This window comes from Pteropus vampyrus, unplaced genomic scaffold (assembly GCF_000151845.1).
Source record: "Pteropus vampyrus isolate Shadow unplaced genomic scaffold, Pvam_2.0 Scaffold301, whole genome shotgun sequence".
NCBI classification, from domain to species: Eukaryota; Metazoa; Chordata; class Mammalia; order Chiroptera; family Pteropodidae; genus Pteropus; species Pteropus vampyrus.
This window is the reverse complement of record NW_011889082.1, coordinates 1,663,188-1,690,978: the sequence shown is the minus strand read 5'-3', so window position 1 is coordinate 1,690,978 and position 27,791 is coordinate 1,663,188. Positions and strand designations below refer to the sequence as shown.

Below are 27,791 nucleotides of genomic sequence, written 5' to 3'. Positions count from 1 at the left end.
GGGAGGAGGCGGGCCCGGCGAGTCGCCGGAAGGGGCGGGCCCAGTGACATGACTGACAGCCCCAGCTCCCGGGCTGGCGGGACCGCGACACCTGGGTTCCGAGAAAAGGCTCCGAGTATATGTTCGTAGGTCTGGCGGGGGTTGGGGTCGCCACAGAGGCCTCTCTGAGGTACGCTGCTACACGCGCCGGCGAGACTGGACGGGGAATTTGGGGGCGTGGTGCGAGAGGTGCGTTTTGCGGAGAGAGCTGCCAGTCCCAGTAGCCAGCTTTGTGCAAAGCGGCCCCAGTCTTGAGACGGTAAGGGCTAACTCAGGGACCGAAGGTGTTGAGGGCAAGCCAGACCCATTCTGGGCAGGCCAGCAACAGCGAGGGAAGAGCGCACCTTGAAACGCGATCCCCGCACCGCCCCCCCCCGCCTAAAGCGTCATTTCCGGGGCGGGGCTGGTGAAGGGTCCCGGATGTGCCGCTTTCCCCCCCCTCCTTTTTTTCCCCTTTCCCCCTCACCCCCCTTCGTTTCTGAGGCTCTGGCGGTATTCCTAGTTGCAACCGCCTTCTGTGTTATAGCATGCTTGGGCACTTCAGGGCTCCGGGACCCGCACTACATTGCAGGGTCCGAGCTACCTTCGCCCTCCTGCTTTCCGCGCTGGCCCGCTCCCGCCTCCTGAGGCCACGACTCCGAGGAGCGCAGGCGGCGAAGCAGGAGCGAGCGGCCTCCGCCGCCATCTTAGGGCAGCCCAGCCCCAGCGCGTGTGGGCAGCGTGCCGGCCGCCAGCTGTCCCGCCGCGTCGTGGCGCGCAGGGGGGAAGGTCCGAACTCGTCTGGCTCATTCCAGAACGGAGAGGCGAGGTTATCACTCTACCTGCGGGGCAGGGAGTAAGTGCTAGTCAGCAGCAAGAAACTGCCCTCCCCTGAGGATATGAAAACGCGAAGCGGTCCCCCGCCGCGAAAGGCGTGGAGGGGTGGGGTAACAACACCTGCTTGAGATAGCGCCCAGTTTCTAGCTCCCTGTTACCTTCTGCTCTCTCTTAAGTAAAGTGTTCGTCCCTCTTTAAGGTTGACTGAACCGGGGTTTGAGCTCAACCCCTTATCCTATTACTTGCTTCGCCCTGGGCCCAGGCTACTTGACAAGCTGCTGTATTGAGATAGTCATATGGCTTCTGCCTGTGATGGATGTTGTTACCACACGACTGGCTATTGGTATCGCACAGCCTCTGATACTTCACGATTCAAACACACAGTTCAAACACACTCCTCTAATTCTCTGCAGAAGGGAGTCCTACAGGCACATGCCTGGGTCCTTGCCAGTACCCCAGCCCTCCAGCACATGCAGCTAAGCTGCTTATCCAATACAATAACATTAGAAGTAGAGCCTTTAGGAAGTCAGTTCCATTCTTGAGGCTTAATTTTTGCACCTGCAATATAAGGGATTCCGGCAGACATAAATTCACAGCGCTAAAATAATAATAGCAACCATTACTGAGGTCATTACTGCCCCAGACCTTGTGCTTAGTGTTTTACATACATCTAATCTTCGCAACACCACTATTAGGTATAGTGTCATTTTAGCGAAAACAAAAGTCTTGAAATTATCAGTTGATTTATCTTATTGCTCTGTGCCATGGAATATTGGATAAGGGTATTTTGGAACCAACTATTTAAATAGTAGATTTAAGAAAGTTATGTAGCTTTCGGTAATCTCAATGAGTTACTGAGATTCTTAAAATAGTGTTACAATATAGTGAACGGTGGTGAGCACAGTGCTAAAGCTAAAAGGTTGCATGACTCAACGTAGTAGTAGACCCTTCTAGACTAAGACAAATGACAATGTGGTGACCAAAGCAGTTAAACTCTTCAGATTTAGAATAATGATTTCGAACTACTCATGGAAAATAAGGTATGCATTCCAGCTGTATGAAACTGGTAATCGTCATGAATGTTCATTTTATTACATTTACAGATAGAGTCTTCTATTCCTATAATGGTGTGCAGAACTGTTTGCTCACACTACACAGCTCTGAATAGCTCTGCTTTTTTAGTTCTATTGTCTGTTGTAGTTTGCCTGTCCCTTCCCTCACTGTCAGTTGTTGCTTCTTACTGCTGTCAGGGAACATAGTTCTATTATCCTCCCCACGGTTTTAATTTACTGCTTTTAATCTGCAAGCAAGAAAACCACATAATGAAGCTTGAGCAAAACTATCTCAAGAGTGTAAATAGGTACTTAGAGGAACTCTCTTTTAGAAAAACTGTGTGACCTTTGTGCAAAGACATCGTAACATCAGTTTTAAGCTGCTTAGGGACTTTTTTTTAACCTTCATATAGCCTTTTTCTCAGGAATAGATAAATTTCCTTAAGTAAGTTCTTTAAGAGTTAGAATATTTTACCCTGTTTTAGTATAGTTGATTTATGACTTCTAAACAGGTTACTATGATATGAATTTTTCAGTGTTACCACCGTACTGAATAAAATAACCAAGATACAAGTTCAAGCTATAGATTCAGAAACACGCGGGATTATATATGTATGTATTTTGTGCTATATCAACCTAGAAATCCTTTTGCCTATAGTCAGTTATGATAGCATCACCTTTTTGTCGTTTTTAAGCTGTATAGTTGCATCTTCATATATGTCGTACATGTATTTCAGAAATAAATTATTTGTTGAGAAGTCACAGAAAAGACTCAGCAGTATCTAATATTTACCCAATGCATTACACACTGGACTCAATAAGAAAAATTACCTAACCAAAAAATATCTTACATTCCTTAACAAATTCAATAAGCTGTCAATGCAATAATTATTTGTTGAGTACCTAAAATGGCCAGACATAGTTCCTATCTATAAAATGCTCAAAGTCAATATCTATGAATTTAAAATGTTGTATCCTTTGAAATTGTATTGTTTTTGGTCTTAGCTTGGACTGATTGGTAGGGACATTGATTATCACATATGTATCTGAACCACTTGAAAAACATGAAGCCCTGATTATTTATATGGATTATATACTTTATAAAATTAGTACATTTTTAAGGGTAAGTTTCCTTTTCCACATTATCTATGAGGTTATTTTCTCCTATTGATATCTACTGAATATTCAAGAACTGATAAATTAACAATGCTTGTAGAAGGAAAAGCTGCTTATGAAAAAATATTGATATGTGATAGGTTTACTTCTAAAAAATTGTATGTATGAGACTTTTGAAAATTAATGTATATTGGTCTGTGCCAGCTTACCACAGAATTTGTGGTGAAGCCTTTTATAAAGCAGAAATCACACTTGTTTAAAATTTTTCCGCTTGATTCATATCCGATTGTATTCGACTGAGAGACTCCTAGAGTCTTAGTTTCATACGTGAAATGAATGGTTTCATTTCAACCAATATTAATTGACTACTTAGGATATGCAGAGCACTGAGGGATTTGACTACTGGATTACTAAGTGCCTTCACTAGATATGAAATTTGGTGGATGTATGATAATTACAAATAATAAAGTGATAGAGCAATATTAGAGCAACAATAAGGGAATGATAAAAGCTTAGGTAATTCAAAACTATACATAATTTTCCACTCTTCTCTAAAGTATCCCCAACTCTACCAATCCCCACCGAAAGTATACTCTGGTTTTGAAAACATTGCTTTATTTATTTATTTTTTTTGATAGATTTGTCTTTCTAATTGTGTTTTAAGTAATACAAACCAACTGTTTGTTTAGCCGTCCTGAGGTATGTCCATCTTTATATGTAATCTGGAGTTATATTTTTACCCCAGCACAGAAAGGTGATAATAGAATCATAAGTTGACTACCTTTTCTCAAGATCGAAATATATTTGATTTACACATGCAGCTTTTCCCCTCAGTTAATGCAGAACATCAAATACAGTATTTGCAGCATTAAAACTAAGTAATTGGAAACAACCCAAATGTCTATCAGTAGGAGGATGGAAAAACAAATTGCCATATAACCATATAGTGGAATATACTATTGAGCAGTAAAAGGAACTGACTAATGATACAAAAACATGGATGAATTTCAAAAACATTAATGTTTAGCAAAAGAAGCCAGGCGCGCGTGCGCACACAAGTGCATACGCAGCAGGCACAAATCCACGTATGTAAAGTCCAAAAACAGGAAAATCTAATACATATTTAGTGTTTTCCTATGATGGCAGGGGTGATGATGTGGAATTTACTGGAAAGGAGCATGAAGGAACAATTTAGGGTAATGGAAATGTTCCGTACTGTCCAACTTGGTAGCTGCTAGCTGCATGCGGCTTTTAATTTAAAATTCAGTTCTGCATTTACACTAGTCACATTTTAAGTGCTCAGTAGTCACATGTGGCTAGGGGCTACCAAATTGGGCAGAGCAAATACAGAACGTTTATTCTAGAAGTTCTGTTATATTAGAAAGTACTGTTCCAGCTCTTGTTTTAGGTGCAGTAGCAATTATCAAAATTGTAATACAATGCACATTATATATGCATTATATGTTGATAATACCTGCCACCAAACCCCAGAAATCATGAATAGAAGTATTTATTACCTAATTAACTCACTTTTTTCTTAATATTTTCATTCAACACCGCAGAGAAAATAAATATCTTCAAATATGTGTAACCATACAGTAAATGATGTTGAGTTGCTGCTCAGAGAAATGATTTCTGCCACTTGATAATACTGAATACATCTAGAAACCTAAAGAATTGCTTTTGAGTGCTTAAGGTGAACTCTAGATAATTAAAGATAAATTTTCACTATTTTTCTAGTGGAATTGCAATAATCTAAACAGTAGAGATTATATAACTGTCTTCTGAGGTAACAGGAGTATTTATTTGAAAGATTTTGGTGCTAACTCTGTAACAGGGTTGAGAAAGTCATGTAAACTCTAGAACATTTAAGACTCAAGGCTTTAGAAGGTGGAAGGGAACATTTATAAATCAAGAATTGAAAGACTTTAATGATCACAATTCTAAAATTCTTATTTTCATGGATTTTCAGAGATGGTACAACAGGTAAATTGGTTCAAAATGCTAAACATATATGTTCACATAATACTTCTGTGAAATTAGGAATTCTTTTTGGTGAATTAATACTATAAATAAAGTTAATAGATACTTCTACCAGCATTTCTTAAGAATTTTGTGAACCTCAAGTAGATTTTTATAAGGTAATGGACTGTATTAGAGATTAAGTCTTATAACTTAATCAGCAATTAATGTCAATAATATATGCTGAAAACTTATTCAATTATTATCAAAAATATTTATCAGAAAATGGTGTTATTTGATCCAAAGTCTTCAACTGCCAAAGGAATTCTTAAGTTGACTCTCTCCCTTTACCTTTCTTTCTTCCCCCTTTAATGTAATATGCAGTCTGGAAAAATCTTCTCCCAAGCTCCTGTAGGGCCATTATTCCTATTTTAAGTGTACCAAAAGTATCTTCCCACTGGAACATGTCATACCTTTCACCCTCCCTCCCCCCACCATCACAATATACTATAAAGCCTACATTTAAATTGTTTTTTACTACTTATGTTAATTCTTAAAGCATATGACTGATTTTTTTTACCTTTCTAAATTTTTTTTTCCAACTTACCTCAGCCTCTAATATATTAAAAATAAAGATCATTGATTCAAATTACATGAATTTGTCTTTTGATGCCCTTGTTTTCAAAAGAAGGAATTTATGTGCATAGAATATTTTTCCAAAAAATTTGAGGGACAAGGAACATAAAAATATACCTTGTACAATGCAGTGTTTAAAACACTTGCCTCCAAGCACTGTTTGTAATTTTACCTAGTACTTTTATAAAAGAAATTAAGGTCATTTTTAAGACTTTCATAGATCTGACTTACTGTGAAAGTACTGATTAGAACTTGGTTTTGGAGACCTTTTGTCCCGTATATCAAACTTTAAAACGCACCCATATAGCACATTAAAAACAACTAAGAATTTATAAATGGCATAATGGTTAGTTTTATAGACATCTAAGCATTCATTTTGATTTGCAGTTTTTCTGTTTTAAAGTCAACATTTTTTTTCAGATCCCCAACATTTTCAAAGATTTTTTTGAGAAACATGTAAGTCCTGAACACTGGGCTTAGTGAATAAAATGGACTTGAAAAATACTAGGAAAACTGAATTTAACACAATTTGTCCTAGTTTGCTTTTACTTCTTCCTGGGGATTGGGGTGGGTGGTTAACAAGAAAATTTAGAAATCCCCTAAGATAACAAAATTACAATGAACTTTGGATACTAGTTTCATAAAGATCAGTAAAAACTAATCAAGAAATAGAAAAGTTATCTTCTAAGATGATGACTTAAGTGCACTAGAACTCAGTACCCTAACTTGGCACAACAATCTTTACATCATTATAATATTACACATGATAAAAAAAATGAAAACGATTTACATTATAGAGATACCCTATTTGTAGCTTCAAGTGTATGACATAATAATTATAGACTTCTGTTAAATGCGATATCATCCTTCACCCAGAAGAAATAACCCTTAAAGAACACTAATTTGTGTTGAAGACTGATGAAAGACGAAATGCTAATGTGAATAATTTAAAAAGATATATAAAAGTCTCTGACAAGGGATTTTTCATAGGGTTAAATATGCCTATTCTTGAAAATGAATAATTTTTTAAAATTCTCAAATCAAAAAAGACAAAAAGTAAAATTGTATAAAATAACCATGTCACTTTCTTTGAGTCGGTACTGATTCAATGTCCCAACAATGTAGTACAAAGCACTGTTTCTAGAAAAGCCAGAAAATACCTTGTAGGGAACCAGCTATAGAGATGGTAGAAATGAATAATGCATAAATAAGTGGATCTAAAATGGAGCTTTATCTGAGTAGGCATTATCACTGCTAAGAGTAAACTAAATATACAATATAAGAGTAATTCTTATAAAAATATTTTCATTAATTTAGTTGTATAATCAAAACATTATTAGCAACACTTGAAAAAGCCACATTACTGAATTTGGCAATCATCTTTGGAAAAGAACTATCCTAAAAGTTTATTGTAGACTTCAAAAGATATAATGCTTACCTGTCAGAAACATATAAGGTAGGCTGGAACACTTTTAGAAAGGAAGTTGACAGGAACTTACTTAAATATCCACAATTTTAATCTGATGTCAGCTATAATGAAGCAGTATAAAGGTGAGGGAAGGAGAAATGTAACCAGAATGTCTAATCAACTGAGATGGTTACTGTGGTCTTTTTTCAAGTATTGTGATTTTGTGGGTTGTTGTGCTTGGTTTTTTCATTTGTGGAGAATGAACCAACAAGAAACCATGAGGGAAGTAGTAGTCCTAGAGGCAAGATGTAGTTAAGACTTAAATTGACTATAATTAAGGCTATAATAGCAAGAGGATGTAGTCTAAAAACTAGTAGAAAGGAAATATTGACAGTACTTGAAAATTACTGAGCATGAAAAGTACTCAATATCCAGATATGTACCGAGGATCTGCTGTATATACTATAATAGTGGTTATGGGCACATACGGGGTGGGGCAGAATAGGTAGTAAACAAGGAAAAGAAGATAGAAAACTGAAAGTTCTTCTGTGCTAGATATCTTTTTTTTTATTTCTCCAGACTCACTCTCTACTCCACCTTCCTTTCTGGAAGGCTGGTCTTCACCATCCGCATCACTGCATTCCGATGCTTTCTCGTAGCCACATGGTTTTCATCAGTGGGCAGCATTGGCAGGAGGTTGGAGACAGGTAGGGAAGAAAGTGAGGTCATGATATTTATTACTGTTTCCTTCCCTGCAAAGTTGCTTCCACATACCTGTATCCCTTCACTAAAGGTGCTGAAAAAGCCTCCTTCCCCTCACCTTTAGCTTTAAGGGTGATAATACTTCCATTTCTCCCTAGGTTAATGCACCATCCTATTTGGTTCCCCTATATCCTTATCTTAGTAAACAGACCCTTTGTACTTTAACTCCTGAAAGTGCCCTCCTTCTAGTGTGTCATCTGTTTCTTTTTGGGACTTTGATAATATCAAATGCAATCACAAATTATGAATTGTTTTGCTAGGGCTGTCATAACAAAGCACTACATACTGGGCAGGTTAAACGACAGAAGTTTATTTTCTCAAAATTCTAAAGACTAGAAGTTCAAGATAAGGTATTGGTAGGACTGGTTTCTTCTGAAGCCTCTCTCCTTCACTTGTAGATGACCATCTCTCTATGCCTTTGCTAGGTCTTTCCTCTATGTTTATGTTCTAATCATATCCTTTTATATAGACACCAGTCATACTGGATTGGGGCTACCCTAATGAACTCTTTCTAACTTATCTCTGTAAAGAGCCCATCTCCAATTATAGTCACATTCTGAGAGGCACAGTGAGTTAGGACTTCAACATATGAATTTGGGGGAAGGAAGCATGATTCAGTTCACACATAATTCAGTCTAATAACAAACTAGTTGAAAAAGAAAGACAATATATTAGAAAATACCTGAAGATTATGAGTTTAGTATAAATATCAGGATAGTATTAAACTTACTCTAAGCAGAACATTAGAAAGGGGAGAAGAGAGGAAAATTTTTAAATGAGCATAGTTTTATAAATGTATTTATAAATTTTATAAATTTTTCAATGGCAGATTAAAGTGGAAAGGCACTTACAAAAGAAATCACATGGGCTGGGAAGAACAATGAGGTCTGCAGACTGAGTTGAGAGCCATCTAGGTAACAAAGTAACAATAATAGCTAACATTTATGGAGCACTCTGACAGAGATTACTAGTTATGTCTCCCCTTTCTCTATGATAAGAGAATTACTTCTGTTTTTTGCTGGATCTTTTCTACAGAATGACCTCAGACTCCCTTTTCTTGTCTCAATTAAAACTAGATGGAGCCTTGTGACTAAACTCTGATCGATGGGATGTATTCAGAAGTGTTCATGGGGCCACTTCTAAGAAATCTTAAGAGGTACCTTGCTTGTGTCCTTTGCCCCTTTATCCTTTTATATCCTTCTCTAACCTGCTACTTAGAACGAGGATGCTGTAAACTTGGACCAAGTCAAGCATATGGGACAACAGAATAGAAGACTAAGTCCCTAGTGATTACGAGTCCACTATACTGCCCTCTACTATCTATGGTTACATGAGAGGAAAAAAAAAAGAAGCTATCTTGTTTTTTGTTTCACAGCAGAAACAAATCCTAATTAATACATGTATTTTCTATGTGCTAGGTACTGTTCTCAGTTTTATAAGTGCATTATTTCACTTAATCCTATAATAATTCCATATGTAGGTACTATTATTATCCTCTGTAAGTACACAGACACAGATATTAAATAAGTTTCCCTAGACAGCACACCTTGTAGAGTTTAGGATTTAAATCATACGAATAGAATCTGACTCCAGAGTCTCCCCTTTTAAGCACTATGTCAAGCCATCTGATCCTTCCTATACCCAACCATCCCCTATATGGGGAATATGGTTATTTTTACAAGCTACAGCCTAAAGAAGAGAATCATACTTGAATTTGAAACAGTGCTACAGTCATCAAGGGAGGAAAAGCAAATAGAATGAAAACCTTGGAAAAGTTTTCTACATACTTAACAATCTTATCTTCGTTGCGTATTTTAGCCTAAAATTTGCCACGGTTTTGTTTACTCACAATGTGTTGCTTCCTAATTAATTTTTTGTAACTTTACTTTGGAAGCTCTTGTGAAGCTCTGTAAGTCTAAAATGCATTCTTTCTAGTTATCTGGCTGTGATCAGCTGCATAAAGCAAGAAGATGTTTTAGATCTGTGCCACAAAGGGGCTTCCCCTTGGCCATATTCTGCCTGAGTCCTTCTCAGAACCCCAGCTGGGATAATCTTTGGTGCAATCCAGGGGCAACTTCTGCACTTAATTGTCAGATTTCTCTTGAGAAAGACTCAGCTCTCAGTCAGGAGTCAGTCCTTATGGTGACAGTCTCCGTTGCACTCCCTTTAGCAGCAGGAGAGCTTTAAGAGCGTTGCTGGGCTTTGTTAACCCCTCTCTTAGAGAAATTGGAGGAAAAAAGGGATTTTAAGGACATCTTGATTTTTTTTTTCTTTAATGTTTGGAAAGAGGAAAAAACTGGACCAGTGGATATTGTTCTATTCCCTTCCCATCTGGCCACTTAAAAGGCTTCAGAAAGGCCATTGGATCTACTCAGAGGATATTAACACACTATAATTCTGTAAAGAAATAAATAAGAGATCCATTTATCCACTTACAGCAAGAAGTTCTGAAGACAGAACACAGAAGGTGAAAGACCTATGATGTCTCTCACACAGTTTGCTTTCAGGCAATAAATAGTACTGATTCTCAAGAATAGCTTTATTAGGATGGGATTTTGAAATGAATCTATTCCTATACCTACTGTGGTTTTTAATTTGTACTCCTTGGAACAAATTTTTCAGCTAACACATCTAACACATTTGAAAAGTACATTTATAATCAGTATCTTGGGGTAGAAATAAGTGTATATTATTTTTAAAAACAGCTATATTGAGGTATAATTCACGTAGAGTATAATCACCTGTTTTAAGTGTACAACTAGATAAGTTTTAGCAATGTACGCAGTCATTTGTCCACCACCATAATCAAGATATTAAACATTTCTATCACCATCAAAAATTCCCTTGTGGCTCTTTGTAGTCAATCTTCTTTCACCCCCTACCTCACCCCCAACCCTGACACCAGGAAAACTTTGATCTGCTGTCACTCTATTTTTCTGCTTACTAGAATGCCATATAAATAGAAACATACAATATGTAAAGGTTTTATTGTTTATGTTTTGTTTTGGTATGGCTTCTTTTACATTGCAGGATATTTTTTGAGACTCATCCATATTGTATATATCAGCAATATATTTATTTTTATTGCTGAGTGGTGTTCTATTGTATGGATATACCACAATTTGTTTTCAAATTTTTTATTATACTTGATATTGCTATGATTGTTTGTGTTCTTATAGACACATGTTTTCATTTCACTTAGGTAGATGTCTAGGAGTGAAATTTCTGTGTCACATAGTAAGTGTATGTTTAGCTTTGTAAGAAACGGCTGGAATACTTTCCTAAGCGCCTTTATCATTTTGTTTTCTGACTAGAAATGTATGAGAGTTCTGTGATCCACACTCTTGTCAACCCTTTTGGGAAGGATTAAAATATCTCTTTTATTTTGACTATTCTAATGGATGTGTTTTATTCTCCTTGTGGTTTTAATTTGCCTCTGTTATCAGGGCACTCATCCCATTCATGAAGTCTTCACCCTTATAATCTAATCACCTCCCTAAAGGCTCCATCTCCTAATACGATCACATTGAATATTAGGATTTCTAATAAAAGTTTGTGCGGGGCACAAACATTCAGTCCATAGCATTAGGAAACTTTTTAGCAGCTGCATAGACTTTCTAAATGCTTTTGTTTCTTCCTCAGAGGACTCGGGTATACATATCTGTGGGTCCCAGGTCTGGCTGTGATCCAGGCTCATGGCTCTAGGGATAGGACTCCATATTTAAAATGTTACATTAGTAGGGCACCTGCGCCTAACTTATGTAAGTATGACTCAGCTTATTGTTTATTATGCATGTGTGGCAGATTGCCACTATTGTTCTCTGACATATATAAAGCCTATGTGATCCCCTAGTGAAGAGCATGCGCTCCCCACAATAAAGTGGTGCCTGCTGTTTCATTCTCATGTAGGCTCCTCGTGCATTCTTTCAACTGAGAGTCTCACCACAGAAATTGTCCCTTCTTGATCAGCTCTGCACTGAGAATATCTGAGCCACACAAGGCATCCCACACCAAGTCGGGACTCATTTTTTTTCTCAGCAGTCCGCTTTACAACTCTGTCACTTTCCTACTGTCTATGGACTGGGAGTGTAGCAAAGTGTTGACGTCCTTTATAGCAGCAGTCCCCAACATTTTTGGCACCAGGGACCAGTGCTCCTGTGAGAGTCTAATGCCTGATGATCTGAGGTGGAGCTGAGCCGGTGATGCTAATACTGGGGAGCACCTGCAAATACAGATGAAGCTTTGCCCCTTTGCCCGCCACTCACTTCCTGCTGTGCTGCCTGGTTCCTAATAGGCCATGGACCTGTACCAATCTGTAGCCCAGGTTTTGGAGACCCCTGCTTTATAGGCAGGACTGTTTGTGTTGCTTTTCTGTAGTTCAAAAGTCTGACATGGGTCTCAATGGGCTAAAATCAAGGTTTTGGCAGGGCTGTGTTCCGGCAGCTCTAGGTGAGAGTCCATATGTTTGCCTTTTCCACCTTGTAGAAGATCCCCAAATTCCTTGGCTAGTTGCCCCTTGCTCTACCTTCGAAGCCAGCAGTATCTTCTTTCTTACCCTTCCTCACATCACTTTGACCACAGGTCTTATTTTTTCAAATTACATTATACTTTTACATTGTCTGAATTTATAACAATTATTTCCATTTCTGAGTATATGATGGGTTAGGTCATCTAAATAAACCTCCTTCAGCAAACACCTAAAAATTCTTGATAAAGTATTTTAAAACAACTTATTAAATGCACTGCTAATCTGGCAAGAGAGTAAGGGATATTCCCAAAGATCTAGAAAGAAACAAAAGCCTAAATCAAAAAAAGTAAACCAGTTTTGAAGAGAGAAATCTACCATTCCTTAGTAAACTAGAATTTCAATTTTAATGGTCTCTTGGAGACTAGAGACAAAGCCTCAGACCTCATGGGGTAAGAAATTATAATCTGAAACCCCTCCAAAAAATCAAGACCTGGAATCTACACTTCAGTGAAAATGTGAGTTAATTAAAACAGTCATATAAGAGAGAAGGCAAGGATGAAGACAAAGGGGCTAGGGGCCTCAGGAAAAAGACCCTATACAAAATTCTTTCCAGGGCTGACTAAAACTTTTTTTACTTTTATTTATGTAATTATTATTTTCAATGACTAATAATAAGTGGAGTTTCATTTTAATATTTTCTGTACCTTGCCATCCATCTTAATCTCTGAATACTTTTTTTTGCCTGTGGTTATAGGATAGTGATATATGTATGAACAGAAGCAAGAGTAGCTCTCCTTCTCTCAACCCAAATCCTTCAATATATAATAAATATAATTGGGTGTCCTAAGCTTAAGGTAGATCAAAATGAGTTTGAATTTAATTTTTAAAATGTTTTAAAATGTTTTGTGCTAGCTAAAGGAATTACTATGCCATTGCTCGATTTTCTTTTGCTAGGTTAAAAATCTGAGATAAGATACTAAGGAAAATATTGGAAAACCATGTCTGTTTAAAACCTCACTTTATGTACTTTCCTTTGTATGAAAAAAGGGAAAATAGATTAAGTACCACTATGACAAACATATTAGCTATAGTGAGTTTGTGTGAGAAACTAGAAAATAAAGGTATAGAAATTAAAATACGAAACACAATTTTTAAACTATAATATTTTTTTAAATCGCCAGACTCAATCTTTTGCTCCACTTTAATGTCATTTCTTAATTTTCACAGTTTGAAATACTTTTAATCTTATACTCCCCACAAATTAATGTATTGGTTTCATAAATTTTTCTCCACAGAAAATATGAAAAGTTTCTTGATTTCTAGTTTCCTATTGTCCTGCAGTTTTTCTCTTTTAGATATGTATATTTTGTTAATTCTAAGAGAGTTTTTAAATAAACTTGGAGACTATATAATTAAGCATTTTTCTCCTAGTTCTGAAGTATGCAAATGGGAGCTTTTAAAGGAAAAACAGTGGTTATGATCTTCATCCACCAAATATAAGTTCTTCACTAATGTGATACTAGTGTTAGACTATTCTAAATTTAACTTTTCATTAAGGGCCTCCAGAATGACTTGAAATCTGCTGTTCTTATTAAGAAAGTTACATATTATCTGTGCAGCTTTTTCCTGGTGATCTAGTATCACAAGAGTTTACCCATATTTCTTTGAATTTGGGGTTTAGAACTAGCTTCATAAATGTTATTGTGAGGAAATCACTACACCTCCTTGATCTATAAAAGAATTAGCAATTCTTAAAGTTTAAGAAATAGTCCACTTTGAAGTTAATCACTCTAAAAATATATGAACAGTGCAGTGATTTTACCATGAATCTATAATTTAAAATGGGTTACTTGGTTATTGGTGAAATAACTAAAATAGTATCATAGTGTTTCAGATCCTGAATACATACATACATATTTCAATGCAGTTTCATTTTTTAATTTTTATAATTTTAACATTTAAAATTCTACATTCTACTTTCTATTAGTAAAAATGAATACGGGAAGTTTTCGATTTAAATACTACTACTCGAATTTGTATAAATTCATATAAAAATTCTAAAATAGTAAATTTTTGATGAAGCAACTATTTATTAAAGAAAATTTTCTTTGTTTTATTGATCTAATTGATGCAGTTGTGTTTCGCCATGGCAAGGTGTGTTTGGATGGTTCACATTTCTTTCCGTGAAATAAAGCATGACAAACTACACCCTAAAGAGTGTGGGGAAGGTTTTAAAATATCGCTGAAGTTTTTCAAGCATTTAGAAAAAAATTTAGACTCACAAATATTTGGGACTCTTCGTACTATGTAAATCCAAAGTATTATTTAAATATTCTTAATATATGTTCACTTTAACCATACTTATGGGTATGTTTCTCTTATGTTTAGATCTTTCAACATATACACTATTATTAATGTAATATATACTATACTGTATATAATATTGTTATGTTACTATGTTAATATATAATATAATATATATCCTTCACTATTAATTAAAAATAAGTTTTTAAAAAATCAATGCAACATATAATTTTGCAGTGTTTTACACTCATGTTCAGAAGCAATATGATTTTACCTTAGTGAAATTAAAACTCTGCAAAAGTGAAATGAAATGCTTTACAATGGCATTTTGCTTTATCATCTTGGATAATAATGATAGCTAATACTTACTGAGAGTTTTCAGTGTGCCGGTCACTGGTCTGTGACTTCACTCAGTCCTCACAACAACCTAGAATATAGGTACTGTTATAATTGCCATTTTTACAAATTGAGAAAATGAGGTCCAGAGAGCTAAATAATTTTTCCAAGGTCATAATTTTTCCAAGGTCACAGAGGCAGGGCCTGCATTCACTGTGCTGCCCCTCCAGGGTACTGATGGTTATGTAAGTTGACCAAATGCAAATCCTTATTTTCCCCCAAATAAATGAGTAGGCCAGCTTGAATTAATGACAAGTTCAGATTTTTAAGAAATGCTTTAAAATTATGCCTATTAACATAGCAAAAGGTAAAGTTATGATTGCAGAACCTTTTAGAATTGTTCAATCAGTTAATCCAACCATAATCAGGCCCTCCAGGATTCAGTCATACATCTAGAATCACCAGACACTGATTCAAGTACAAGCATTACTCATTTATAATAGAAAATATATACCCAGTCTGAAAATAAGAACTGTCTTCATAAAGCATATCTTTCCACATGTTCATTCAAAAATCTGAATGTTCAAGAAGCTCAGTCTTCTCTGTTTCTTGAGTTCCCCGACACATCTACAACTCAAAATATCCAAAATTTGACCTTATTTTTATCCTAAAATTTAATTTTTGAGCCTATATTTCTTTTCTTGATAAAGGGTATCGCCACCCTTCCAATTAGTTGCCTGAGCTAGAAATCTGGTAGTAATCCTAGACTCCTCTCTATTTTTTACCTCCTATAGCCAATGAGTCATCAAGTCCAGGACATTCTATCTCTATCACCTCTTTTACATTCACTGTTTTGTTTTGTTTTTTCCTTACTGCCACTGTTTTTAGAACAATTCCCATCCCACTGGGATTACCTGAACAGACACTCCCAATGATTTTTTTCTATATTTGATCTAGCAACTGTTACTAGAGTGATCTTCTTAAAATAGAAATCTGATCATGTCTTTCCTCTATTTAAACTTCTTTAGTGGTTCTTTATAGTTTTTAGGAAAAAATGTTCAGATTTTTAAGCTGAATACAAAAAAATCATTATAATTTGGCACAAGCCTATCTCTAGAAAACTTTCTAGTCATCCTCCCTGTCTGGTGGTGCAGGGTTGTGGCAGGCCAGGCTAGGGAGTATCCAGAAGGATGGCTGAAGTTCAAGGGTGAGGCATATCTCCATTGTGGTTATATGTAGTTCATAGAGCCAGTAGGCAAAACCAGGAGCTGTGTACTCTGATTCACGTTGTCGGGTTTGCAGTAAACAATCCAAATCTGAGAGTTAGATTAAAAGTAAAAACCAAAGAAGGGAGCCAAACCAAATTCAGGAACTAGGCAAATAAGGAGAGAGCAGTGTTGGTAGGAAATTACCAACACAGGAATCTGAACGAATTCCTAAGGTGGACTATAAACGTTTGTAGCAAACTTTTTATGTTATTTACATGTCAACTGTGAGTACATGCTGGGTTCAATGAAAGTAAATTAAAGTAGAATAGGTATAAGCCATTTACTGCTACCCAAGATGCAATATGTTCAAGTGTCTGTGTCTGTCCCATGTCATTGCCTCTTCCTGAAATGCTCTCTTCCACTTCCCTATTCTCTAACTCCTACTCATCCCATAAACTCATTTTAAGCATCATCTCTTCTGTAAGTGGTACTAGCCAACATAAATTGAGCATTTACAACCTATAGGCCCTATGCCAAATGCTTTGATGCATAATCTCATTTAAAACTCATTAGGAAAAGTACCTCTATTTTCCTTATTTTACACATTAAAGAACTGACATTTAGAGAGATGAATCAATTTGCACAAGGTTACAACAATTAAATTATGGAGTGGGGAATTACACCCAGACAATCTGACTTAAGATTGAGTTTGTTCACCACCACTGGCCTTCACCAATTCCCCAGGCCAATTTGCATCTATGTTTATATAATCATAGCCCCATCCCTCTCTAATATCTTTTATGTGTCTCTCCCAGTAGTTGAGAAGTTCTTAAAAATCAAGGGTTAAAAGTAAAAAAGTAGAATTTCAATAAATGTTTGTTTAATTAATTACTACTGTCCATCAAATGTTAGGGAGCAGTAATTAAGGACATTGAGTATGAACCAAGGTAATTCATATTAACTCTATATAGCCTGTAATGCTTGTTATTCTTTTGTCCTTTCAAGACACTTCTTTACTAAAATCTGGATCAGTCAACTATAATCAGAATATTCTCTCACCTAGACAGTATTAGATGGATAAAATATGTTTCTTTATGGATAAATTATTTTTCTCCTTTATGCAATTAACTATCTGTTGCTTCTGGTAATCATGCTACAGTTTTAAAAACAATTACTCATATAATATACAGTATTTTTAAGTAAGATGTTTTCCTAAATCATTCTTATTTTGTATTCACATCTGATTTTCACAAACTATTGTCTAGTCCTTTTTCTGACTTTTGAATTTTGGGGTTTTAGTGTAATCTAAAAGAATGGTTAATTCCTTTGACTTGAATGCGAAGTGACTTTATTAGACTTGAAAATGTTATCAAAAATTGTTTCAAATTGTAAGTTTTAGGGCCTTATATCAGCTCACCCATAAGAATCCCTCTCAGGCTTTCAAAGGAAAGGGAAATAGAGGAGAAACAAAACCTAAAAATACACTTACAGGGAAATATGAATATTCCCCAGTTCCAATGAGGCCCAAGAAAATTAGCCATTATTCTTGCTAAGACAGGTAACTTCTAGACCCAAAGGAAGTAAGAAACAGGTCTATATGCAAGAAGAGCAGCTTGTAAACTCTTCCAGGCCCTGCCTGTTCTTCCATCCACATCTTTAGGGGCAGAAAATTAATTTTACTCTGGGTCAGAAGAAGCACGAGAAAATTTTATTTCGTTTGCTTCCAGATTTAATCCTGCCCAGCATCAGTCAAGTTAAAAAAACAAACAAACAAAAAACAGGAAGAGCAGTATAGACTGACAAAATATGAGTACTTGCCGAAACAACTTTACAGTACAAAAACGAAAGAAATGGCTTAACCTTTTTGTGAGCTAATTACAGTACTTCTATTAAAAGGGAAAGAAAGACATTAAAAGCTGTTTCAGTCAAGACCACAGATTTCACTAGGACAGCTTGCTAGTCATTAAGGTGTGATGAGAACATGGAATGAAGTAGCCCAGTGTGAATGGACTAGATCCCACCTCCAACCACAGGCTTCATTTACCTTCAAGAGTTGAAGGAAGCCTTTGTCTCCAGTGCTTTCCATCACAGCAACCACTCCATGGCACATAACTTCCCCCCACCTCTGACATGGACAAATCTCAAAATCTTTCTCATCTGTCATGATGAAGCTAAACACTGAGACCTTGGAATATGTGTGCAAGATGGCCAAGGTACGAAGTAGAAAGAACCTCAGGGGAGCTAGAAATACTCATCTATTGTGTCAAACTCCTGAGATGTTAGAGTTGATCTGATAAAGGAATGAGGCTTTATCTTACCTAATTAGGCTTCCACAGAATTAGAATGAGCCTGTACACCTAGAAGAAAAGCTATATTTTCTGAGTCAGATCACCTAGTTTTCACTTAGTTATCCTTCAGTCTCTAATAAAAAGTATTTTGAATGTCTCAGTCCTGACTGTTTCCTGATGTTAAAGGAAGGATCATAGGTCAACATTGACCCAGACTGCTAAGGGAGGAACAGCTCATGTCTGAGGCTAGATTTTTGGTGGTAGCAGCATGAGTGGTAGACATCAGTGGAAAGACAAATCTTGAGGACAGAAGCAACAGTTTGTAATCCAGCTCTCTCTTCCAAATGAGATTTTCCATTGAGTTCTACCCCTGGAAACTCTAATCTTTTAATTTTATATATTTTTACTTTGGGGTTGTTTCCTTGAGCTTTTATTTTTATTGAGGAAGATTGCATATTTTTAATTCAAATCTTATCAGGTATGCCTTTATGCAAGTTTTGAAATATATAATTAGCTATTGTTAAAGTAATTTTATAGTGACAAAAAAAAATGTGTTTTCTTAGATAAAATTTCCATTGAAATAATAAATTACAATTTTATGTATATAATTAAAATCCAGTGTATCCTTTGGTCAAATTTTCATGCATTGCAGATCAGTGGGATATAAATTGAGCTTACTTATGTTAATATGATCAATATCTATCAAAATTTATCAACATAAAATAAACAAGGCAGACAAATATATTTGAGAAATGAAATTAATGAAATTAATCCTTTACATTAAAAATATGGAAGTTAATTGATAAAAATAGGTAAAATGTGTAAATGAAAATTAACTTTCATATTTAAAATTACTATGAAATCATAAAGCCAGGAGAGAAAATGCTTCCACAAATAAAGTTTCATCATGAGTCCTACAGCAAAAAAACAAAAACAAACAAATAGAAAACTATAGAAAACAACCTTCAAATTACGAAGTTTCATTTGTTGGGGGAGTCCCAAAATGCAGTACATCAAAACAATGTTGTTACAGGAGGAGAAAACATACATAGGCAGAAGCACAGAAAAGTGACTTTCTTAAATATCAGAATAAGAGGTTCCTAAAAATGCTTAAATTGCTTAAGAATTAGAAAGGAACAAGTTTCTGACTTTCTGAAGAATTTTTGGACTTTAGGTACTGAAAGCTCCTGATAGCACTTAGCACTATCTAAAAATATTTCAGAAAAGTAGTATAAACACCTTGTCATCTAATCTGAAAAAAGTTCCCTTTTTAACACTGCTGGCATTTACAATTCAAACAAATAAAAAAAAATACAAAAATTGCCACTCTCTGAGGCACTAGAATGGTAAAAAAGAAGTATTTCCTAATGAATTTTATAATGCACCTGAGTGGAATTAGCAGATCCATTTTAAAATTTAAATCATATCCATATAGCTTTTCAAAAAAACACTAGTAGCAGAACCAACTTGGAAAACAAGAAACATTCGTATCTGCACAGATTTCTAGTTAAACAGTAATTGTTCCTTTGTCTTTTATAAACCACATAAAAAAATAATTCTGTTAATTAATGGTGAATCATGCTTCAGTGATCTATTCATATTCTCCGGCATGTTGCTCTGGAGGTGGTAAGCAGCAAAGTGTTGATAACTATATTGACTCAACTTCGAAAGAGATTAAGAATCTCAGTATGACAACAAATGTATTTTCTTGTCATAGAAATATTTCACTCTTTTGTTCAAAATCTACAGTGGCTTTCTTAGTCTTTTTGTATAATAACCAAACTCCTCTGCCTAACTTTTAAGTTCCACTGTCAATTTACATCTTATGCCCCTCAATTTACTTGCTCAGATTCTACTTTTTTTTATGCACTTGTGTCTTTTTGCATCATTAAAGTTGTTCCACTCTTTTCTTCCATCCATGTGCACTCTGTCCTCTACATTTGACTTAAAAATCAACTGTAGTTATTACATGGGAAGAAGATGATAGCCAGAAGTAGTAGAAAGACCTTTATATTTTACCCAATAACCTTGTATCATGTCTGTGGAAGACAGTGCTAGTTGCTTACACAAAATCCATTCAGCCTTAATAGCAAGATTCCAATTTTGTTCAGAGTGTCAATGTGCTTTTCTAAAAATACTTCTCCAGGCTTCCTTGCTGCTAGGGATGGCCGTGTGACACATTCTGGACCACGAGACAGAAGTTAAGATTTTCTTGGAAAGCTGTCATTTTTCTCATAAGGAACCCTTTTCTGCTTCCTTCTTCCTTCCTCACCCCAACAGGGTGATGTTGATGCAATACCTGCATCAGTGCCTTTTTACCACTTTGACATGACAATCCTGAGGGCAAAGATCTACATGCTAAAGATGATGGAGCAGGAAAATGGAAAAAACCTGGGACCCTAATGTTATCACTGAGCTGCCATGAATGACCCTATTCTACCTATCTTGCCCAGTCTTCTCCTGTGTTAGATAAACTTCTAGCTCTACACTATTCAGAGAGTTTTCCAGCTATTGTAGACAAACACATTCCTAACGGATACAACTCTAAGGTTTTTTTTAACCACAAGAATGCATTACTTTTATAATAATTATTATTAAATGTTTTAAATGAAAAGTGCACAAGATCCCAAATTTTGGAGTCTGACAGAGCTATATTAGAATCCAGATTTTCCACATACTAATTGTCTAACTTTTGGCAATTTACTTAATATCTCTGAGTTTTGATTTCCTCATCCATTTCCCATCAAAGTGGAAATAATAAAAAGACTAAAGATGATGACCGTATCTAGCGTAGTACAATAGGGTTGTTGTAGGTCACGCAGTGAACAGTTAATAAAGCATAGCTATTATTCTCATTACCAAGTTTCCCAATACACACCCCTCCCCTGCTCAGCTGTGTGTTCCTGAAGCATTCATGACATACATTAAAGAGCACTAGAAGTCAGAAAAGTTGGTTGGTTTCTGGTCCTCTACCATCAGTTTTTGTGACATTGGAAAATATATTACTTCTCTTGGCATCAAAGTCCACATCTGAAATATGTATGGGGCAAGATTACTGTTAAGTCATTTCCAGCTTTAAAGTTCCAAAATTATTTAAAAACCAAAAAAGAGATTTTCAAAAAATAAGAATAATGATTTCTACTAGGGGATAGAAAGGAAGTTATAATCAGAGAGGCACATGGGGCAGGAGTGGGGATGTCCATTACAGTAGAAATATTCTATTTATCTAGTTGGTGGTTAGTTACACAGTTGTTTGCTTTATAATTATTCATCAAACTGCATATACATATATATGTATGTGTATATATACATAAACTTCTATATATATACACACAAACATGTATTTGTGTATATATATATATATATATATACTTCGTATGCTTTTTACATGTATCTTTTTCACAATTTAGAAAATCGCAAAAGTTTTTTATTATGTTTACTGGCGTACTATTTGCTCTGTCCTATGTTATGCTACAAATATTTTTTCTACCATGTAATTAGGAATAAGATTTGTGAAGCACTTTCCTATGCATCCTTCTTATTGATAGGGTGGCTCCTTTCACTCTTGCCTTGTACCTTAATCTCCCGGTGGGAGGAAAAAGGGGGGAAATATCTCCCCAGGAAGGAGGTGGATGTGACATAGAATAAGTTCCTGGAAACTAGTAAGGGTAAGTAAGAGACAGCCCTTCAGGTTTCTGGAGAGGGCGGAAAAGATAGGAGATCAGACACAAAGTCTTTGTTCACCTTCAAGTGTGAGACCCTGGAAAGGACTGGTATGGAAAAAAAAAAAAAAAACGTGTACTTGAGGAGATCGCAATGGAGGCTTGCTTGTTCCATGCCTTTTTTTTTCTTAATTAATAGACTTTTTTTAGAGTAGTTTTAGGTTTATAGAAAAATAATATGAAAAACACAGTTTGCATATACCTCCTTACCCTCTGCCCCCAGTATCTCTTATTATTAACATCTTTAATTATTGATAAGCCAACACTGATACATTATTATTAACTAAAGTCTATAGTTTACATTAGGATTCATTCTTTGTGCTGTATTTTCTATAGGTTTTGAAAAAAGGTTTAGACTTGTATTCAATATTACAGTATTATACAGAATGGTTTTACTACCCTAGAAATTCCATGTTTCATCAATATCTAGCCTTGAATCCCTGGCAACCACTGATCTTTTCACTCTTTATTTTCTTGCCTTTTCAGAATGTTATTTGGTTGGAATCTTACAGAATGTAGCATTTTCGGATTTTTTTTTTTTTATTTAGCAATATGCATTTAAGATTGTTCTATGTCTTTTCATGGCTTGATAGCTCCTCTCTTTTTATTACTGAACATCATTGGATGTACCACAGTTTGTTTATCCATTCACCTATTGAAGGACATCTTGATTGCTTTCAAGTTTTGGCAATTATGAATAAAGCCACTATGAACATTCATGTTTAGGATTTATATGAACATAAGTTTTCAACTCATGTGGGTAATTATGTTCCATTCCTTTTTAGAGAGATACAACATCTGACAGGAAGTTGTCCCTCTTCTGCCAGGTAGAAATGGCAGATGGCACAGTATTGGAGATAATCTTCAAATTTTCACTGGAGTCATTATTGGCTTGACAGGGATTTTTGAATGTCCAGTTGTCTTAAGAAGGTCACATAAGTAGTATATCCAAGAACCAGCTCACTGGTGCCTATTACTGTCATCCTCCCTCACTCCAAAATTTTCCAGCACAGAAAGGGGACCTCGTGGAGAAGTTTTGGAGAAAGCCACCATTAGGAATAAAGGAATGAAAAAATAGTGCTTCTAAAGATCCCTGATGCCAGCAGCCTGTGGTAGTGTGTGCCCTGCAGGTGTTGATGATCATCAAGTGTGTCCAATGATAGAACCCACTTGCTGGACATCACCATTTATAGGAACTAGATTTGGTAAAAACAAATGAAGCCAGAGCCCAGAAAGAACAGCTCACAGACTTCAACAGGAGGTGCCAATCGGGTATCTCATGGTCAAGTGGGACAAATGTCATCATGGAAACCAACCAAAACACCTGAAAGGTAAAAACAGGCAAACACCCACATGGGCTCCCAAAACCCCTTCTCACTACCATAAGGACAAGTCTTGAACACAGACTTTATGTTTGGATATAGGAAAAAATGAAAGAAATTGACCTGATAGAGATTTAAACTTTGATTTAAATAAATATTCAGTTAAAATGGGTCTGAAAAATATTTGATTAGTACAATTACGTATCCTCTTTTTCACTTCTGCATACCCACCCCTAACTGGAAATGAAGGCCCATACTTACAAGGATGTTTAGATCATTAGAAAAAGAAGGAGGAGGAAGACAAAGAAAAGAAAAAGAAGTTGCTAATTTAAGGAAGAGAGTTGGTTACATTTTTATTATACTATATGGGTTACATTGTATATTATATTTTGCATAGATATGAAGCACTAGTTGAAAGACAAGGACTTCTTATCCTAAAGACAATGTAGTCTACAATTAAGGGCTCAGACTTTAACTGTGTGTGTGCTTGAATCCCAGCATCCTCACTTATCTTGAGCAAATTAATTAACCTGGCTGAGCACCAGATTACTTACCTATACATTTTTTTTAAAAAAAACTACTACTTCACAGGCTGCTTTGATGTTTAAATAAAAAATGCATATAATCTTCAGCATAGTACTTGATGCCAAGTGTTATGAAGCTCTAAAGTTTCCACTTTATATAAGTCACCCAGGCTATTTGACCCTAAATTTTTCATCTGTAATATGAGAGAATTACTGCCTCTTTCACAGGGTGGTTGTAAGGATTAAATGAGGTAACTAAATAATGAGTGAGCACATAGCATACGCTCAGAACATGTTAGTTTCTTTCTCCCTTCATCTCTAATAACACCTGGATATTTATTTATTTATTATATGCTTCATCAGGAGGTGCCAATCTGGTACAAATGTCAAGTAGGATAAACGTCATCATGGAAATCAACCAAAACACCTGAAAGGCAAAAACAGACAAAACGCCTACAATATTTATTATAGGTACTTATTTATAGCACAATATTTATTATAGGTACTTACAACTCTTAAGGCTCTATTAAGAAACTAGCTTGTTTCCATTTCTGAAATTTCTAGTCTCTTTAGTGAATTATACACCTGAGGAGACTAAATGACAGCTTCATTGAACTTATGGAACCAGAGTTGAGTCTGGTTAACTTTATGAAAGAAGTACATGTATATTTCACATGCCCTCGTTTCTCCCAGCACATTTTCCTCTTCTATCCTTCGACATCCACATCCCCTTTTACTTCCTAGAGTCCTCATTTTGGCCCTGCCCAGGACTATTTCTCCTACAAGTGCAGCATAACCATAACTATTTTACTATCGAATCTTGTGCTCTGACGGCCTTCACTCTGCTGACCAGTGGAAGGTTAGCGGCCTGAAAAATGGATCCCTCTTGAATTTTTAATGATAATGGATTAATTAGTGTGTCATTACTTCTTCCAAGGTGTTTCATTTTAACAGAATACTCAGGTAGATCTTGTGTTTTAACCCAGAGGAATAATTTCTTTAATAGTCCTAACATCACTCATGAGTTCTAATAATGAAATATTTTGGTTCCATACTCCTTTGTGGCCCCTCATATATTCAGAACCATCTACTCTGCCAACACATAGTAAACCCTGATTGGGACAATATAAACACCAGTATCCTAGAGACCTGAGAATGTTAATTTATCTCCATTATGTAGTGCCAGGGTGTGGCATGGGGCACTGCAAGCATAAGCCAAAAAGGAAATTTATTAAATGGAAACGATTTTACTGACCTAGAGATAAAATTCTACCCTCAAACCCTTACTTGAGTCATACATTTTATATTGGAAACCTAAGAACACTATAAAATTCCCCTTTAAAATAAACATTTCACAAAGAGAGTATATATAATAATGTGCTCCTTGGGAACATACATACTGTATTTATTCTTAAAAAATAAGAGTCAGCTTTTCCTATTCATTGTGTCTGAATTTGAGACATTAAAATGATCTCAAATATGTGGTGTTATTATAGGGTTTTAATGCTTACCTTCTTTGGTCTTGATATGTAGGTGCCATTAACATCACCTCTCACCTATTCTCTATGAAACCAATTTGACCTCTTACATAAAGAAGAAGGAACTAGCTTCTGCTCCCCTTTGCCTCTCATCCAAAAAGGCAAGCTTCCTAATATCTCCTTGTCCTATCAGGTCACAAATGTGAGTCTTGCTATCTCTTTCTGATGAATTACTGACACTATGAGTTTAGAGGTTAGATCCTAGATTCATGACAGCACAACGTTGCTTAAAATTTGTAAACTCTTGTCTTAATCATGAATTTATTTACTTCCCAATATTTGTTGAACCCGTCTATTTACAATGCACTATGCTAGAAAATGTGGTAGGTGTAAAGAATTATTCCCTGAATGACTGGAAAGGCAAGGTGTACATGATGTAACTGAGATATTCCTCTAATACCAAGGGCTGGCAAACTACATCCCTGGAGCCGAATCTGCTCCGTGGCTTATTTTTATATAGCCTGCAAGCTAAGAAAGTTATTTATATTTTTAAGGAATTGTAAAAAACAAAACAGTAACAAGAACATGTGACAGAGTCTGCGAGTGGCCCATGGAGCCTAAAATATTTACCATCTGACCCTTTACAGAAAAAGCTTGCCCACCCCTGTTCTATGTAGTACTAGATGTAACTAATGGGATACAGTCCATCCCCAAAGACATAGACTATCTGATGTGTTCTCAAGGATCACACATGTTTCTCTGTATCTTGAGAGAGAATTTTAGTCTGTCTTAGCACTGTCTCCCAGTGCTGACTTGTGCAGAAGGGTAATTGTTGCAGAATGGTAATAGCGGTCTTGACTAGTAGTTGTATCTAAAGCACGGAAGTGGGGTGAAAGCATCCACTTCAAGGTTTTGGAGAAAGGCAAATCTCTAGCATGATCTCTCTATGCCCTTCTAAGCAGGAGCCCAATGTATTGGAGTTATTAGCCATCAGCTCTCAGTTGTCATATCAGCCATCTTCTAGGCACTGAGTTTCAGCACCCCCTCATCATGGACCTGGAACTTATGCTTTCTTGCCCACCGTTGTGATTCTCACTTCAAAAGTGGAAGGCTCTTATTCACATTTGTGATCCTATTATCAGCATATTTTAATACAAACCTAGCCGCCTAAAGAATACCTGCTTGCAGAGTATTCTAAAGTCAAACCCATTATTCAATGCCAGAGCCGTACTGCATTGGAACTGAGTAAAAACTGTCCCATTAGAGAGGCCATAGACTCTCTAAATGGCTGTGTATCAGCCACTTCCTACTGTTTCTTGGCCCCTCAGGCTGAGTGACTGGCGCCACATTGCTTAATAGACCTACCTCACTTGTTTATAGTTACCTCTGTAACTACAGATGCCCCTGTGAAGAAATGAGTTTGTAATTCCTGTTTTAAATCTTCAAAATACAAGAGATCCACTTCATATATATTAGGATGGCTATTGTTAAAAAAATCAAAACAAAAATAAAAAATAACGAGTGTTGGCAAGGATGTGGAGAAATTGGAACACTTGTACACTGCTGGTAAGAAGTAAAATCTTGCAGCTACTATAGAAAACAGTATGTTGGTTCCTCAAAAGATTAAAAATAGAATGATCATAGACTCTAGTAACTCCACCTTTGGATATATACCCAAAAGAATTGAAGTAGAGACTCAAGCAAATATTTGTACACTTGTTCATAATAGCATTATTCACAACAGCCACAAGATGGAAGCAACCTAAGTGTCCACTGATAGACAAAATGTAGTATATACATACAATGGAAAATTATTCAGCCTTAAAAAGAAAGAAAATTCTAACTTATGCTACACCATGGATGAACCTCGAAGACATTATGTTAAGTGAAATAACTCACAAAAGGACAAATATTATATGATTCTACTTATTTGAGATACTTAGAGCAATTAAACTCATGGAGCCAGAAAGTAGAATGATGGTTGTCAGGGGCTGAGGGAAGGGGATAATGAGGAGTTACTGTTTAATAGGTACAGAGTTTCAGTTTTGCAAGATTAAAAAAATTCTAGAAATGGATGGTAGTGATAGTTGCACAAAAATGTGTATATATTTAATGCTACTGATCTGTGTGTTTAAAAATGTTTAAGATGTTAAATTTTATAGTAAGTGTATTTTACCACAACTTTTATAAATGCAAAAGATCTCAGGATTTATATCCCTTTCTTGAAAAGTCATTGATTACTATCTAGACTAAGTCACTTACTGGTTGTATGACATCAGGCCACACATTCTCTCACTTTAAAAAAAATTTGGTATCTACCTATTCATGTATTGTGAGAATTAAATGAGTA

At 35.9% G+C, this 27,791-nt stretch overlaps 1 long non-coding RNA gene across 2 annotated transcripts; it reads left to right on the top strand.

Annotated features, from left to right (window-relative positions):
• Window positions 1–213: 213 nt before the first annotated feature.
• LOC111730099 lies at window positions 214–10,720 on the top strand. Of its 2 annotated transcripts, none has more exons than XR_002776557.1 (3): window positions 214–298; window positions 7,609–7,736; window positions 8,868–10,720. It is a non-coding gene; the product is annotated as an uncharacterized LOC111730099 (long non-coding RNA). The 2 variants fall into 2 exon arrangements; XR_002776558.1 differs by lacking the exon at window positions 8,868–10,720 and adding an exon at window positions 8,621–8,852.
• Window positions 10,721–27,791: the final 17,071 nt, after the last annotated feature.